This window comes from Schistocerca cancellata, chromosome 7, assembly GCF_023864275.1.
Source record: "Schistocerca cancellata isolate TAMUIC-IGC-003103 chromosome 7, iqSchCanc2.1, whole genome shotgun sequence".
NCBI classification, from domain to species: domain Eukaryota; kingdom Metazoa; phylum Arthropoda; class Insecta; order Orthoptera; family Acrididae; genus Schistocerca; species Schistocerca cancellata.
The window spans coordinates 96,994,872-97,011,936 of record NC_064632.1 but is presented as its reverse complement, the minus strand read 5'-3'; the positions used below and the strand labels follow the sequence as shown (position 1 = coordinate 97,011,936).

The window sequence follows — 17,065 nt, the reverse complement described above, 5'->3', positions numbered from 1 at the left end:
GAACAGGAGTGGCCCCAACCCTGATCCCTGGAGCACGCCCCACTTGAATGTAGCTCACTCAGACCCCACCTCACAGCCATTATCAACATTGTGAATAATGACCTTTTGCTGTCTGTTGCTAAAATAATAGGTGAACCAATTGTTAGTTACTCCCTGTATTCCGTAACAGTCCAACTTCTGGAGCAATATTTTGTGATCAACACAATCAAATGCCTTAGTTAAATAAAAAAAAAATATGCCTAGCATTCAAAGCCTTTTGTTTAACCCATCCAGTACCTCACAAAGAAAAGAAAATACAGCATTTTCAGTTGTTAAATGACTTCTAAAGCTGAACTGTACATTTGATAGCAAATCCTGTGATATAAAATGATAAATTATCCTTACTTACACAGCCTTCTCAATAACTTTAGCAAACACAGATGGCATAGAAATAGGTCTAAAATTATCTACATTATCCCTTTCTCCCTTTCTATAAAGCAGCTTTACTACTGATTACTTTAATAGTTCAGGAAACTGACCATTCCTAAAAGAAAAATTACAAATGTGGCTAAATACAGGGCTAACATGTGCAGCACAGTACTTTAATATTCTGCTTGGCAGTCCATCATAACCATGAGAGTCCTTAGTCTTCAGTGATTTAATTATTCACTCAATCTCCCTCTTGTCTGTATCACAGAGGAGTACTTCAGACATCAGTCTCAGAAAGGCATTGCCAAGAAAGTTACATGATTCCCTGTAGAAACTAAATTTTGAAAATGATTGTTAAATACTGTACATATATCTGATTTTTTCAGTAACAGAAATATTTTTACTACAAACTGACTTTATATCACCGACCTTGTGTTGCTGATCAGACACATCCTTACCAACTGACCACATGGTCTTAATTTTATCCTGTGCATTAGCTATTCTGTTTTCATATCACATACTCTTTGCCTTCCTAATAACATTTTAAGCACCTTACAGTACTGTTTGTAATGGGCTACTGTAACTTGATTGTGACTACTTCTAACATTTCAATATAATTCCCACTTTGTTGTACATGAAATCCTTATCCCACTAGTCAGCCACCCAGGCTGCCTTTTGCTGCTAGTATGCCATCTAGAACATTCTAATGGAAAGTAACTCTCAAAGAGAATGAGAAATGTGTTAAGAAAAGCATTATATTTATCAACTGTGTTATTTGCACTATAAATATCCTGCCATTCTTGTTCCTTGACAGGGTTAAAAAAAACTCTCTATTGCTGTTGTATTAACTTTCCTACATAGTTTGTAATTATATGTGACATTTGTTTGAGTACTAAAACCTTTTAGTGTTAAAATTTGTGCATCATGGTCTGAAATGCCATTCACCCTTTTACTAACAGAATGCCCATCTGGTAATGAAGAATGAATAAAAATATTGTCTATGGCTGTGCTACTGTTCCCCTGCACCCTAGTTAGAAAAAATACAGTCTGCATCAGATCATATGAATTTATGAGATCTACCAATATCCTCTTTCTTGCACCATCATATAAAAAATTTATATTGAAGTCACCACATATAACTAATTTCTGGTTAATCAAGAACCCTCTCTAGCTTTAGCAGAAATGCTCTGAAGTCGGAGTTAGGGGACCTATAAACAACAACAATTAGAAGTTTACTTTCACTAAATTCAACTGCACCTGCACAACATTCAAGTATCTGTTCAGTGCAGTGCCGTGATACGTCTATGGACTCAAATGGAATACTGTTTTTTACATACATAGCCACTCCCCCCACCCTGCAAGGAACTCCTTGAAAAACAGCCAGCTAATCTGTATCCTGGTAAAGGAAGCGTCTGAATCATCACATTATTTAAGTGGTGCTCTGATATACCAATAATTTCAGAGTCAACATCTATAAGCAGTTCACTACCTTTATCTCTAATACCTCTTATGTTTTGATGAAATATGCTAATTCCTTCTCTACTTGGAAACATTACATCTCCTGAAGGTGAGCCCTTAGTTAGAGAGACCTCTTTTAAGCAGGTATACCTATCAGTTGACTTCAGTCTAAAAAAGGTGCAGCTCTAACACCAACTACTACAGGAATTTTTCCATGAGTGACACCGCCACCGCCACCACCACCACCCACTACACTGTCACCTATAAGCTTAGCCAGCCTCCCCTGCCCATACCTATTGAGGTGCAGGCCATGCCTAGTGAATCCCAATCTACAGATAGACCCTACTGGCACCACTGAGATGTGACCTATGACCTCTCCCATCAGCACTCTCCCCAGCCTCATGTTAACGCACCTAACAGCCCCATTAAGGTGAGGCCAATTGTGCCGCTGAAACAGTAGCACAAAATGCACATTACTGTAGTCCCACCAGTTTGAGTAGCTATCTTGCATGTTTGATACTACCATGTGTGTATCGCTGTGAAATTACTTTTGTCATCTCCTTGTAGAGAAATATAGTCCTATTGATACTGTGAAAAATGGACCTTGTAATGCTTGATTATGGTTAGGTGCTATAAGTCTGTGATCTGCTCTTATTACAGTTACTCTGGGTGCAAGAAGAATGGCTGTATTAAGTGGTGGTATTTGTATAGGGTTAAAAGGTTTAATTCCTATTGGTGGTCATAGTATTCCTAATTCAATAGTAGGTGCCAGTCTTTTACTTAAAAAAGCTCAGAAGGATGATACATACAGCAGGACCTCACATGCGTAAGAAAACGCAGCAGATGGAGGACAGCAACACAAGAATAACCCAAGTGGCAACCAGTTTGATGACACCTCTTTGAAGGTACTCAGAAGGGATCTCAACTTCGCAATGACTACAAGAAATGTGCCCATTTCAGGTTTCACCAATGCAGTGGAGCAAGTATCGAACATTTTCCACCAAATGTGACAGAAGAAATTCTTCTGGAGACCTGCAGTTCACTTTCCAGTGATGAGGTCATTGCATTCAAGAGGCTGTGGCAGACACCAACATCATGGTGTTGGCAGCAGACAAAGGGAACTCTACAGTCATTCTGGAGTGCACTGGTTATGATGAGAAAGAGTGTCAACTTCAGGGGGACCCACAATATAGACTTTTGGGATGTGACTGTAAGGGCGAAGTGGACAAGAAAAACAGGACTGTCTTGTAGGAAACCAGTATACCTGAGAAGGTCATTAAACAACTACGAATAAGACCACCATTTTCATCTATACTATTTGGGTAGCCGAAAGTACATGAAAAGAGGTCATACCACTGTGCCCAATTGTCAGCAACAATGGCACATCGACAACCAACAGCCAAGTACTTTAAGAAATAGCCATTCTGATATGTTGAGAAGTGTATTCACCATACCCATCTTGCAACATCTCAAGTAACTACTTATCACAGAATATGATACAATGGTCAGTTTTGATGTGGTATCCCTATTTGTTACTGTGCCAGTGAAAGATTCATTAGAACAGACTGCAGAGAAATTTGATGATGCTTTGGTGGACCTATTACGCATATTTCCTGTATAGGGGCCAATATTATGACAGAAGGTATAGCCATGGGCAGCTCTCTTGTCTCCAGTGGTTGCCAGAATGTTCATGGAGAGATTTCCAAGGGGGTGTTAGAGACAGCTAGATGCAAACCCACTTGCTTTGTAGGGTGTGTGGATGATACCATTGTGACCTGGCATCACGTCGGGGATAGGTTCAATGAGATCATGGAACATGTGAACTCACACCATCCAAATATTAGTAAAACTTCATTGTAGATCACCATCAGCTGTCTATTTTTATGCTAAATACTACTAGTTTCAATCAGTCAACCATTATCAAGCCAAAGCAAAGTGTAACCAGATTGTCACTACATCATTTGAAGCAAACAACTTCAGTGCAGGTTGTAAAACATACCCAAATATTAAGTTCACCATGGAACTGGAAAAAGATGGCCAGTTGCCATTTCTGGATGTACTTGTCAAAAGCAAAGCAGATGGCTAGTTTGATCACAGTGTGTATTTCAGACCTACACACAATGATTTATACCTGCAAGCCAGCAGCTGTCACCACCCAAGTGCAGAAGAATGGAGTTTCCAAGACACTGGTCCACAGGGCACACACCATGTCAGACCCTCATAGTTTGGCAGTAGAAACTGAGCATCCACGACCATTGTTCTGCAAGAATGGATACATGGCCAAACAGCAGTTGTTTTTGTGTTCTAAAACAAAACAAAACAAACAACAATAGCCAAACAGATTGAGAAGGCTCTGCAACCAGCCGCTGTCTCATAATCCACAAGAAGAGCAAGGTGAGGCAAAGACTGTGGTGCACCTGCCCTATGCAGTGTCTGTTTCTGCAAAAATTGGCAAAATTCTGAGGAAGTAAGATATCAAGTGTTACTTCTGTCCATGTACGTAAGTGAGGGCTACTAGGAAATGTGGAACACAACCTGGGGCTACGAAGACCAGGAATTTATAATAAACCTTACCAATGTGGCATGTTGTACATCGCTAGAATAGTGGATATCAGAGGCACCCAAACTAAGACAGGCAACCAAATTAGCCAATGCTGAGCACTGTCTGGAATGCAACCATTTCATCAATTATGATTCAATGATCTGGAACAGATCCCCAGATATTGGTACAGTGTTATAAGATAGTTTGTAGAGATAAAGGTGATGGAAGACCTCATTAATTGTGACTAACTACACTGGGCCGAAAACAGAATGCCAGCATGCAGAAGGTTGCATGGGACCAAAGTCTAACACCAACACTCGGTGTTGCGCATCGAAGAGTAGACTGCAGAGAGAACAGCTGGAACCACAGGGAACCTGTGCTGACCTGAAATGGGAACACCTAAAGATGCTGCTAATGGAAGAAGACTGCAGGTGGATTGCCTGGAACTGATGATGGAGGAGGAATTGTGCACGTATAAATACTGGACCCATTCCACTCAGCAAGCAATCTCAGGTAGCACCTGCTAAAGATAACAAGTCACATTGTCAAAATATTGTGCAAGAATGACTTTGATATCCGGCAGAAAACCTGACACCACAAGACGTCAGGAGAGGAAATGACTATTGGTGGTACATGGTACACTCCACCATGCACTGTAGAGTGGCTTGCGTAATATGTATGTTGATGTAGATGTAGAGACCCCATCTGTAATGTTTGGCCACCTGTTCGAAATCATTCTATTTGATGCCACTTCAGCAACTTCTGTATAATGGTGAAGAGGACATACATCCATTCCTGAATGGAGAAGCTCATTGACCCTGCTGGGAACCAAACCGGGAGCCCTATAATAGAGAATCAGCAATGCTAATCACAAGACCATGTGTTGCTGACTTAGTAGGAAAAGACTGTAGGTTATACCAGTGGGCATGCTTTCAGAATGAAGCAGAAGCTAGTAAATGCAGTTAACACCCACTTTATTACCAGCAACAGATGGATAACAACAGAAATGCATGTGCACAGTAAAATTGTTTGTAGTGGACTTAGCAGGCTAGAATGTCAAAGATACTCCTTCCTGTGGGAGGACTAAACTTGTATCGCTGCAAAGAGGCTCATTCGTGTGATATTTTATACATCATTGTTCATCAATGGTGAAGTCCCCACAGAGGACACATCCCCCTCATCTCCACCCCCTCCCACCCCCACCCCCCCACTCCCCCAGCATGGATTACAGACAGAAGGAAGTCGATACGGGTCACAGCTGCTGACCTGCTCTTCGAACAGTTGTTCATGACCAGTTACGCTCTAGTGGGCTACAAGGCAGAACACAACTGGACCGATTCCAGGATTGCTGGTTGACATCAAAGTTCTTGAGTCGTGGTGGCGGAATGTTCAGTTATGGTGGTGATGAAAGAGACGGTGTGATGTTTCTTCATGCCTGATTGCTGTAGCAGTTGTTTCCTAGGAGCAGTGGTGGTTAGAAAACCATTGGGTGATAAACGTGACCTTATCACCTCCAGTTCAACACCATTGTGTAGCTTATCATGGCGAGTGAACTGCTAGGAAGTAAAACATCTCTCAACTTTCTGTTTCTCGCACTGTCCTTAAACAATGACATAACCATACAACAGATTTGCACTTATTTCATTTGTCTGGAATTGCTGCACATCAGGGCACACCTCAAAACTGTTGATAGTATTCTGCATGTTTGATGTTCCATTGTGCCCTGTAGCAACATAAGTGTTGTCTTCTGCCCAAAAAGCCCTTTTATTATCTGTGCTGGTTATATCTCACGAAATCCAGAAGGGTTTGAGATGATGCATGGAGAAGGTGACAAGCTTCTGACGTAGTAGTATGTCGAGGCTGTTGTCTCCGCATTGAGTGCCCAATGTGGTCCAGAATGTCGTGGCTGCAGTGCTGGTCTGATTGTATCGTCTTTTAACATGACATACTTAAAGTTTGCTAGAGCCTTGTGCAGAAAAATGTTTGGTGAGCTATGTGACGAGGATTGTGGTATTCTTATGTTGTTTCTTGGTAGCTTTGTTCAAATGGCTCTGAGCACTATGGGACTTAACTTCTGAACTCATCAGTCCCCTATAACTTAGAACTACTTAAACCTAACTAACCTAAGGACATCACACACATCCATGCCCGAGGCAGGATTCGAACCTGTGACCGTAGCAGTCGCACGGTTCCAGACTGTAGCGCCGAGAACCGCTCGGCCACTCCGGCTAGCAGTAGCTTTGTAATGGCTGGTGGTTATACTGGGGAGATGAAAGCTGCAGCTAGGTTGAGAGACTCCCTATATAAAATCTCTGACAAAGAGGCTCACAGGTCTTCTTTGCATGCAGAGCAAACACTCAGTAGAATCCAAGGTAAGGACTTTATCCACTGGCCCATATGACACAAGTGCTGCCTGAGTGTTTGATGCCAGCATTCCAGAAGTCCATCGCTCTGCAGATGGTAAGCTGTGGTATGATAGCACTGAACATTGCAAATATTACGTAGCTTGGACAACAGTACAGATTCAAATTGGCAATCCTGGTTGGTAGTCATGGATGCTAGGCAATCAAAATGCAATATCCACAATTGTACAAATGCCTTTGTCATTTTTTTCCATCATTATGTCCCATAAGGGTGTCGCTTCAGCCTAGCAAGTGATATGCTTGATTGCAGTAATCTTTAAATTCCCTTAAAGAGCTGACCAGATTGACATAGAAACGTTATTCTTGGCTCTTAGGCATTTTGTATCACCTGTGCATTGGATGTGCATGGCAAGTCATGCAGGTTTAAGCCCAAGTTTGCAGTCTTGCTTCATATCAGACCAGACAAATCAGTTTGTAACAAGCTTAGTAGTAGGAAAATACCCCAGGTGCCACAAGCAGAAAATTTATTGGAGACAGGCTTTCTCTTATTTAGTGGAACTAGTGGGTGGAGGCAGTGTTGTGATATGTCATACCAGACTTGCATGGAAGAACGAGGGATGCGGCATTAATTTCAAACCAGTTATAGTATCTTGTGGAAGATTGCAGATTTGCAGCTTCTGTTTTTGAGCCTTGGCAAAGTCTCGAAGTTGATGTCAACCAACAGTGCATTTACTCAAGATAGGTAAGCCACCATGACATTGTCTGCACCCGTTGAGGTGAGGTGTTGAATGTCAGTGGTAAATTGTGCAACGTAGTTGAGGTGGTGGATATGACATTGAGAATAGTGTTTTACCAGATTGCATATGCAATCTGCTAGTGTTCTGTGGAATCTCCTGGTAGTCGGTGGTACTTGCAAACTGTGAGCAGCTTACCCTCGATGTCATCCTTGAAGTTTTGCACTGCCTGATACACGTCTATCAGTTCTCTATCATAAGCCAACCACATACACTGAGACTCAGTTAGCTTCTGTGAGAAGAAATTTAAGGGTTGTCACTCACCTACGACTGTCTGCTGAAGAATAGTACTCACTGCAGTTTCACTCATGTCAGAGGTAATTGACAAGGAAGTTGCTGTAACCAGATGGGCTAACGTTGTCGTATGTAGCCAGCTGAGCGTAATACAGTCAAAGGCCTGTTGCATTTTTGGAGTCTTAAGTGAGATCCTGTCTGCTATGTGTGTTTTTTCCAGACAACATCTTCATGAATGGTGCCTCTATGGCTGCTGCTTGTGGCATGTGATGTCTGCAGAAAGTAATTGCCATAACTCGTGGTAATTCATTGGATGTGGGAATCAATGGATAAGATCTGTGCATTGGGTCATGGGTCAAACCCCAGCTTGACTGATGGACTGTCCTAGAAATGTTACTTCAGATTCTCGATGCTGGCACTTGTCGTCATTTATCACTATCCCAGAATGTTCAAAGGTCTCAAAATAAGTGTGATATATTCCTCATACTCTTGCAGAGATGCTGAAAAAACTTAAAAATTGTCCAAGTGTGAGAAACAGAATGCAAATTTAAGGAGAATTTTATCAATCAAGTGTTGTCCCATGTGAACTACACTTGCAGGCAAGCTTTTTTACAATCGTGAATGCTGATCAAGGAAGCCCCTGCTAGAGTGTGAGTAAAATATTGGATGTTAGGTATTGGGTAATGGTCAGGTACTTTGTGGGCTTTCAGGGCCCAATAGTCCCCATGTAATCTGTATGTTCATCTTTCTTAGGAACTAAGAGTATGGCTGCCGCCCCTGGGCTGTCCAATGACCTTGACTATGCCTGCTTACAGTAATTCGTAAATAGCAGTTATAGCTGCTCGTAATCTGTCACGTGCCACTCGGTGTGCTTCGTGGTAGACCAGCGGACCTGGTGTGGTGATAATTGTGTGCACAGTGTCATGATTAATCCCTGTCTGTGTATATAACACACACATAATGTGGGAAACACAGAAGGCAGATATAGGGGTTGCATGGACACTGTTAGAAAAGTTCATAGTACTGACCTGTGTTTGTGATGGGTCATGAGGTGGAGTACACCATGTCTGTCTGTGTGTGATCAACTAATATCATGGCAGGTTCTATCTTGTTTACATAGGGTATTTGCAGATGGTGGTGCTGTTCCTGCTATAATGACTGTAGGTAAGATTACGTGGCATGAAGTTAATGAAAGTGCTTGAGTTTTCAGTTTTAAATTCTCATTGTGTAGCCTGGGATTCTTCTTTTTTTACTTCATAATTCTTTGCTACTGTTTCTAAATCAGATTCTAAAGCCCTGTGGTCATTAAGTAGTTTCAGGCAGATGTCACAGGTAGAGATCCTTCTTTACTTCTCCATAATTCATCATCATAGGTTGTAATTCAGATTCTAAGCCCAATGGTCATTAAGAAGTTGCAGGTAGATGTCAAATGTCAAGATCAAAGGGGTTGTACTGTAGTAGTTCCCTCCAGAGCTGCATGTGAATGTGCTCATGCACTACCAACGATACTGAATGCTGACACTCTGCTGCTGGTTTGCCTGAGGATACCTTGTATTAGGTCATCAGAGAGATGAAATCGATGGAGAAAATGCATACCCAAGATCAGTTCATCAACACCTCTGACCACAAACGGCCATGAAAATGTATCATGCATCTCGAGGTCCATGATGCATGTGATGGTTCCAAATATTATGACATGAGTATCATTTTCAGTGCGCAGTTGGGCAGCAGATGTTATAAGTTCCATTTGTTGTTCTCTGTGAGTAGTGCTCACTTCCGGGCCAGTATTGGAAAGAAAGTATTAATTTGTTGAGTTGTCTTTTTTATCAAGTGCAGTCTGCTACTGTCACTTGTAAATGGGGAAAAATAGTTTGGCCCTTGTGCTTTAGCTGTAGGCAGTTTTGTTGAGTTTTGTGATGTGGAGTGCCTATCACGGACTGTGGCTTGCATTGGTTGGTTGTGTCGTGGGGAGCAGTTGTGTAACCAGTCACCGAAGTGGGTGTGAAACCAACATAGCTGCTGCCACACCCCTTCGTTGCTGTGAAGAATGTTATTTTTGGCCTTGGGTGTGGCAGTTGCGGCTAGCTGAATGTCACCGTCCTCGCAGAGTGTGCTAGTCACATCACTCTGGTAAGTCCACATAATCATTCAGGTCTCAACAGCTTCTTATGGTTGGGGCCAGCATATCAGGCAAGGAATGTGCTGGCAGTGGCCATTGTTGCTCATTGCATTTGACTACTTTTGTCGCTGCTGTAGAATGCAAAGTCTGTCAGCCAGGAATAATTTGTTTTTCCTCATTTCATTTTCATGTGAAATCATTGCCATCTATATCTGAGATGGTAATGTGATTAACCAGAACGTGCTGTCTGTCATTAAAGTGAAGTTCATTGATACACAGATATGTCTCCAAAGCCAAGATGGTGTCCTGCTGCCCAATTTTTCCTCATAAATTACTTGTTGAAGCTGCTACTCTGGTGACTTGGGAAGTTAGTGGAGCAGTGCTGCCTTTGCAGTGTGAAATTTGCCTTCAGCCAGAGGTGCTTGTATGCCATCACTAATGATGTGGATGTGATCTCCTGTGTTGATCCCCTGTGTTGCTTATTAGGACCACAAACTTGGAAGTGTCATAACTGTATAGTATGCCATAACTGTATAGTATAGTATAACTGTATACCAGAATGAGATTTTCACTCTGCAGTGGAGTGTGGGCTGATATGAAACTTCCTGGCAGATTAAAACTGTGTGCCTGACCGAGACCCGAACTCGGGACCTTTGCCTTTTGCGGGCAAGTGCTCTACCATCTGAGCTACCGAAGCACGACTCACACCCGGTCCTCTTAGCTTTACTTCTGCCAGTATCTCGCCTCCCACCTTCCAAACTTTACAGAAGCTCTCCTTGATGATCGTGATCAATGTTCCTAGCTGTTCTGGTTGGAAGGTCAGTGGTTTAGGTTTGAAACTCTGATACCATAGGGAGCATTGATGTGGGGGAGTGGAACATGCTGGTCGTTTTACTGGACATAATTTGATTTCATTGTTTATTAATAGAAACATAATTTGAACATTACACATTATTGTAAAGCAATTTTTTTATACTGTACCATAACACAATTTAATCTCCAGATATACACTCCTGGAAATGGAAAAATAACACATTGACACCGGTGTGTCAGACCCACCATACTTGCTCCGGACACTGCGAGAGGGCTGTACAAGCAATGATCACACGCACGGCACAGCGGACACACCAGGAACCGCAGTGTTGGCCGTCGAATGGCGCTAGCTGCGCAGCATTTGTGCACCGCCGCCGTCAGTGTCAGCCAGTTTGCCGTGGCATACGGAGCTCCATCGCAGTCTTTAACACTGGTAGCATGCCGCGACAGCGTGGACGTGAACCGTATGTGCAGTTGACGGACTTTGAGCGAGGGCGTATAGTGGGCATGCGGGAGGCCGGGTGGACGTACCGCCGAATTGCTCAACACGTGGAGCGTGAGGTCTCCACAGTACATCGATGTTGTCGCCAGTGGTCGGCGGAAGGTGCACGTGCCCGTCGACCTGGGACCGGACCGCAGCGACGCACGGATGCACGCCAAGACCGTAGGATCCTACGCAGTGCCGTAGGGGACCGCACCGCCACTTCCCAGCAAATTAGAGACACTGTTGCTCCTGGGGTATCGGCGAGGACCATTCGCAACCGTCTCCATGAAGCTGGGCTACGATCCCGCACACCGTTAGGCCGTCTTCCGCTCACGCCCCAACATCGTGCAGCCCGCCTCCAGTGGTGTCGCGACAGGCGTGAATGGAGGGACGAATGGAGACGTGTCGTCTTCAGCGATGAGAGTCGCTTCTGCCTTGGTGCCAATGATGGTCGTATGCATGTTTGGCGCCGTGCAGGTGAGCGCCACAATCAGGACTGCATACGACCGAGGCACACAGGGCCAACACCCGGCATCATGGTGTGGGGAGCGATCTCCTACACTGGCCGTACACCACTGGTGATCGTCGAGGGGACACTGAATAGTGCACGGTACATCCAAACCGTCATCGAACCCATCGTTCTACCATTCCTAGACCGGCAAGGGAACTTGCTGTTCCAACAGGACAATGCACGTCCGCATGTATCCCGTGCCACCCAACGTGCTCTAGAAGGTGTAACTCAACTACCCTGGCCAGCAAGATCTCCGGATCTGTCCCCCATTGAGCATGTTTGGGACTGGATGAAGCGTCGTCTCACGCGGTCTGCACGTCCAGCACGAACGCTGGTCCAACTGAGGCGCCAGGTGGAAATGGCATGGCAAGCCGTTCCACAGGACTACATCCAGCATCTCTACGATCGTCTCCATGGGAGAATAGCAGCCTGCATTGCTGTGAAAGGTGGATATACACTGTACTAGTGCCGACATTGTGCATGCTCTGTTGCCTGTGTCTATGTGCCTGTGGTTCTGTCAGTGTGATCATGTGATGTATCTGACCCCAGGAATGTGTCAATAAAGTTTCCCCTTCCTGGGACAATGAATTCACGGTGTTCTTATTTCAATTTCCAGGAGTGTATTTCATCACATTTGGCAATTAAAAAAATAAATAAATAAAGAAACCGTCTGTCTTTCAGTGGTAGTGAAATTATTGCTGTAATCTTTCGGGCGCATTATGAAGAAACAACACTCAGCCACCTGGTTCTTGGAGAAAGATGGACATATTAATAACCTGAATACACAGTATTATTGACACACACACACACACACACACACACACACACACACAAGCAATTAAATCATCTTTGCAACCAGTGGCACTCTCTCCTTAAGAATCACAAGGCATTTACAAGTAGCCAGCTATTTCTTTAAAAATAAATCTTTGATGTAAAACTCTTGAAAAACATACATAAGAAATACAAAACAACTGGCTTGGTGCACATGGAAGTCTTCATGTAACCTTGCCACAATTGTCACTTTACACAATCCAATGGTGGCAAACTGAGATCAGTAGCTTCACATATTTTGGACCTTCTGTTAGACAGTCTCGGCACTACCAGTACAATAAACGTTTAAAAGTAATTGAATGGAGGCCAGCTTCATAATTTAACTTGGCAATAACACATCACTTAAAAGACAAATGGTTACACACATATGTAACAAAAGACAAGCCAAACATAACATCAATTTCAAAATGGGGCAAATGAGAAAGAAACTTGACATTCCAAAATAAGCCTCTGCACTTGTGCTAGAAACCAAAGTGTTTACATACACATTTTTACAAGGACACAAGGTCTCTTGGACCATGAGCAGATGGCACACCGAGAGTCTTCTTGTATGGCCCAGCTGGCTGGGACTCGCGTGGGTTTACGAACTGATTTGGCTGGGTCATTCTCAACATAGACAGAATGGTAAAATCACATGAGATGGTGCCATATGGACAGGAATTAGCTGGTGGAATATTGTCTTGTTGGCATGGGGGAGATTTGCCTTGTTGCCATCGCCAAGGACGTGGAAAGGCATTATACATTATTCATCCACAATTCACCATTGTTGTCAATGGTAAGACACATCAGAATGTTACTTTCATGTTTCAAATAAATTGTAGATGGATCCAAGGGGAAGAAAATGTTGTGTAAGTCACTGTTTTGTCAAAATTGTTCGAAAATATGGTGATCATGGAACAGCCCCATTGTCAAAGTGAACACAATCTGACAGAGTACACCTATTACGTTGAAGTTAATGTTGCTGTTCATTGTGGGAACTAGATTATTCTAGTGGGGAATGCTTGCAGAATTAAGTGGAATGCTGGAAATGCAATTGACACACGCTTTTATTACAAGAATGGATGTACAACAGAAATGTATGTGCACAACACAATAGTACGTAGCAGACTGAATAGCCTAGAGTGCCAAAGATATTCCTCCTTGTGGGAGGGCTAAACTCCCATTGAGGTGAGGTCCCCACAAGCCTCTTAAACATAGTAACTCAAATCGCTTATTCACTCTCAGTTCACTATGAAATTCTTGGACAAATCATACTTGAAAATATTCTAGCTCCAACTGCATTTGCAAGAGCATTGAAATACTGTGCATAACACAGTAATTGAGGCACTTCCATTGTTGCTAAGTCATTCATTATTGATACTTTCAAGGCTAAATTATAGTGACTTTATTAGAAGAGTAATTGTCGATATAGGTTGAATCATTCTCAAAACTAAAAGAGTAGCCCTTCTTTGTAGCCCACATCAAGTTTACAGGAGCTATTGGTACACGACTCAGCAAGAACAATCCTAGACATTTATTAAATGGTACATAAAATGTTAGAAGCCTTAAATTAATGATAAGCACAAGTATTCACTTCACTACATTACACCCCCCCCCCCCCCTGCCTCTCTCTCTCTCTCTCTCTCTCTCTCTCTCTCTCGCACACACACACACACACACACACACACACACACACACACACACACACGTGTTTCTACTGAACTGTTTGCCTATAGCCTATGAAGAGGTAGCTACTTTTGTCTATGGTGAGCTTTGCAGTAGCATGTTGTAAGACAGAACTGATGAAATAAAGAAGGGTCCACTTTTCTGTGTAGCTACAGAGGTTGTCAGCAAATAGTTCTCCGGCCTGAATCCCATATTCAGAACACTCTTGGGAGTTGTCCTGCTGAGAAGAGTTTGACAATAATTGCATTTACTTCTAATGAACGTCAACAGTATCAAAGTTTGTGCTGTACTGTTGTTAAGGTTTATCACACGTTGTTTTGATGTTACTTTTGCTATATCAAAGAAACACACAATTCATGGAGTGTACAGTCTCTTTATGTTTCTTCCTTCACTCAACATTCTTAGTTATCATTGTCTGTCTTCCCCCTTCCCCTTTCATGCCTCCTCTTCTGTCTGTACACCTCATTTCAAAAGCTTCTATTCTCTTCTTGTCTGTACTCTTGATCGCTCACATTTCATTTCTGAAACAGGACTATGCTTCAGACAAATATTTCAATCAAGACCTTGCTGACATTTAAATTTCTTTGATGTTGGCAAGTTTCTCTTTTTCAGATGTGTTCTTCTTGCTGTTGCCAATCACATTTTTTATTCTCTCTATCGAGCAAGATAGTGCAGTGGTTAGCATACTGGACTCGCATTCAGGGGACAATGCTTCAAGGCCGCATCTGGCCACCCTGATTTAGGTTTTCCATGATTTCCCAAAATCGCTTCAGGCAAATGCCAGGGTGGTTCCTTTGAAAGGGCACAGCCAACTTCCTTCCCCATCCTTCCCTAATCTGATGGGACCAATGATCTCATTGTTTGATTTCCCCCCCCCCCCCCCCCAAATTAACAAAGCAACCAACAATCCTCTCTACTTCAGCCATTATCAGTTATGTTACTACCCAAATAGATTGGTTGGTTGGTTGGTTTGGAGAAGGAGACCAGACAGCGTGGTCATCGGTCTCATCGGATTAGGGAAGGATTGGGAAGGAAGTCGGCCGTGCCCTTTCAGAGGAACCATCCCGGCATTTGCCTGGAGTGATTTAGGGAAATCACGGAAAACCTAAATCAGGATGGCCAGACGCGGGATTGAACCGTCGTCCTCCCGAATGCGAGTCCAGTGTCTAACCCAAATAGAAAAACACCAATAATTTTTGTGTCAAATCCACTTCTTTCAGCATCACTTGATTTAACCAACTACATTCCATCACCTTTGTTTTAGTTTCGCTTATATTCAGCTTATAATCTCTCTCCAAAACACCACATCATGTTCTTTCAATCTCTCTAACTTCAGTCAGTTTTCTGAACAAGTTGTAGGTAGTGTTTTGCTCATATATTTTATCCCTGCTAGCTTCACTTCAAAGAGTGTATTCCAGTCAACATGGTCAAAACCTTTCCCTAAATCTACAAATGTGTTAAATGTAGGTTGGCATTCCATTAGTTTATCTTCTAAGACATGATGGAGTGTCAGTATTGTTTCATGTGTTCCTGCACTTTCTGGATCTCAAACAGGTCTCATCTGAGGCTGATTTCTGCCAGTTTCTGTAAATTAAATGCCCTCTACTCTAGGGGCCATGTCTTGTCTTGGATTTTTCAATGCTTTTTCAAATTCTTTTCACCATATGATATTGCTGTGATTTTCTAAAAGTGTTGGAGAGTGTCATCAGTAGGTGCTCAATTGAAGTATAGCAATCTCAGGAATATCATTTGACACAACACTTGAAAGCATTGTCAACAAGTAACTATTATTTATTATTATACCACTTACATCTTCCTTATATTATTCCTATCTCTTGAATTTATTACTGATATAATGAACGATGCTTCTCTATAAAACTTCCTGGCAGATTAAAGCTGTGTGCCCAACCGAGACTCGAACTCGGGACCTTTGCCTTTCGTGGGCAAGTGCTCTACCATCTGAGCTACCAAAGCACGACTCGCGCCCGGTCCTCACAGCTTTACTTCTGCCAGTATCTCGTCTCCTACCTTCCAAACTCACAGAAGCTTCAGTAGCTCAGATGATAGAGCACTTGCCCGCGAAAGGCAAAGGTCCCGAGTTCGAGTCTCGGTCGGGCACACAGTTTTAATCTGCCAGGAAGTTTCATATCAGCGCACACTCCGCTGCAGAGTGAAAATCTCATTCTGGATGCTTCTCTATACCATATACTGCTTAGAGAGCTCAAGCTCCTTTAATATGTTGGGCTATTAATAATACTAGCATCTTTGCGACTTAATCAAAATGGAAAGAACTATTTTATTGTCTTTCATTGTTTCATACCATTTTACCTTATTACTGAAATTGTGTTAAGTAGATGTCTTGTTTTATATGTTATTAATTTATTGGAAATATTTCAAATAAATCCGAATAAAACTTAGTAAAAAAAAGAAAATAATGAAATAAAAAAACTTGGAACAGAAGAACACGTGAATTATTTTCGTGTGATTTATTCTGCACTTGTATGGCGGCAGGTGCTACTTCTCTTCCAGATTAATCATCTCATGATTTTGGCCGATAAGCTTAACTAATTTCATGTCCAATAAATTATATTAGCGATACCGTTTTGAAGAACGTCTCACCGTTACAGCAGTTAACTTTTAGGAAGCTACAGATACGCAGTAGGCAGCCACGTAGAGAGAAGCAAGTAGGGAAATCGCTACGAGAGAGAACTCCGTTGTTGTTGCTGTTGTGATGTCGCGGATGCATTTCGCATAAGTAAGAAATAATCTATGGCTTTAGAAAACAGAGGACGGCCGCCAAATGCATTGGAGAGTTGGCAGATCCGCTTCGTAAACTTCCAGAC

The 17,065-nt window shown here is 42.6% G+C and overlaps 1 protein-coding gene across 3 annotated transcripts in view; it reads left to right on the top strand.

Moving 5' to 3' along the window:
- The window catches only part of LOC126091941 (probable phospholipid-transporting ATPase IIB), a 501,129-nt gene that overhangs the window by 25,801 nt on the left and 458,263 nt on the right, over positions 1–17,065 (top strand). The gene's annotated exons all lie outside the window — the stretch shown is intronic.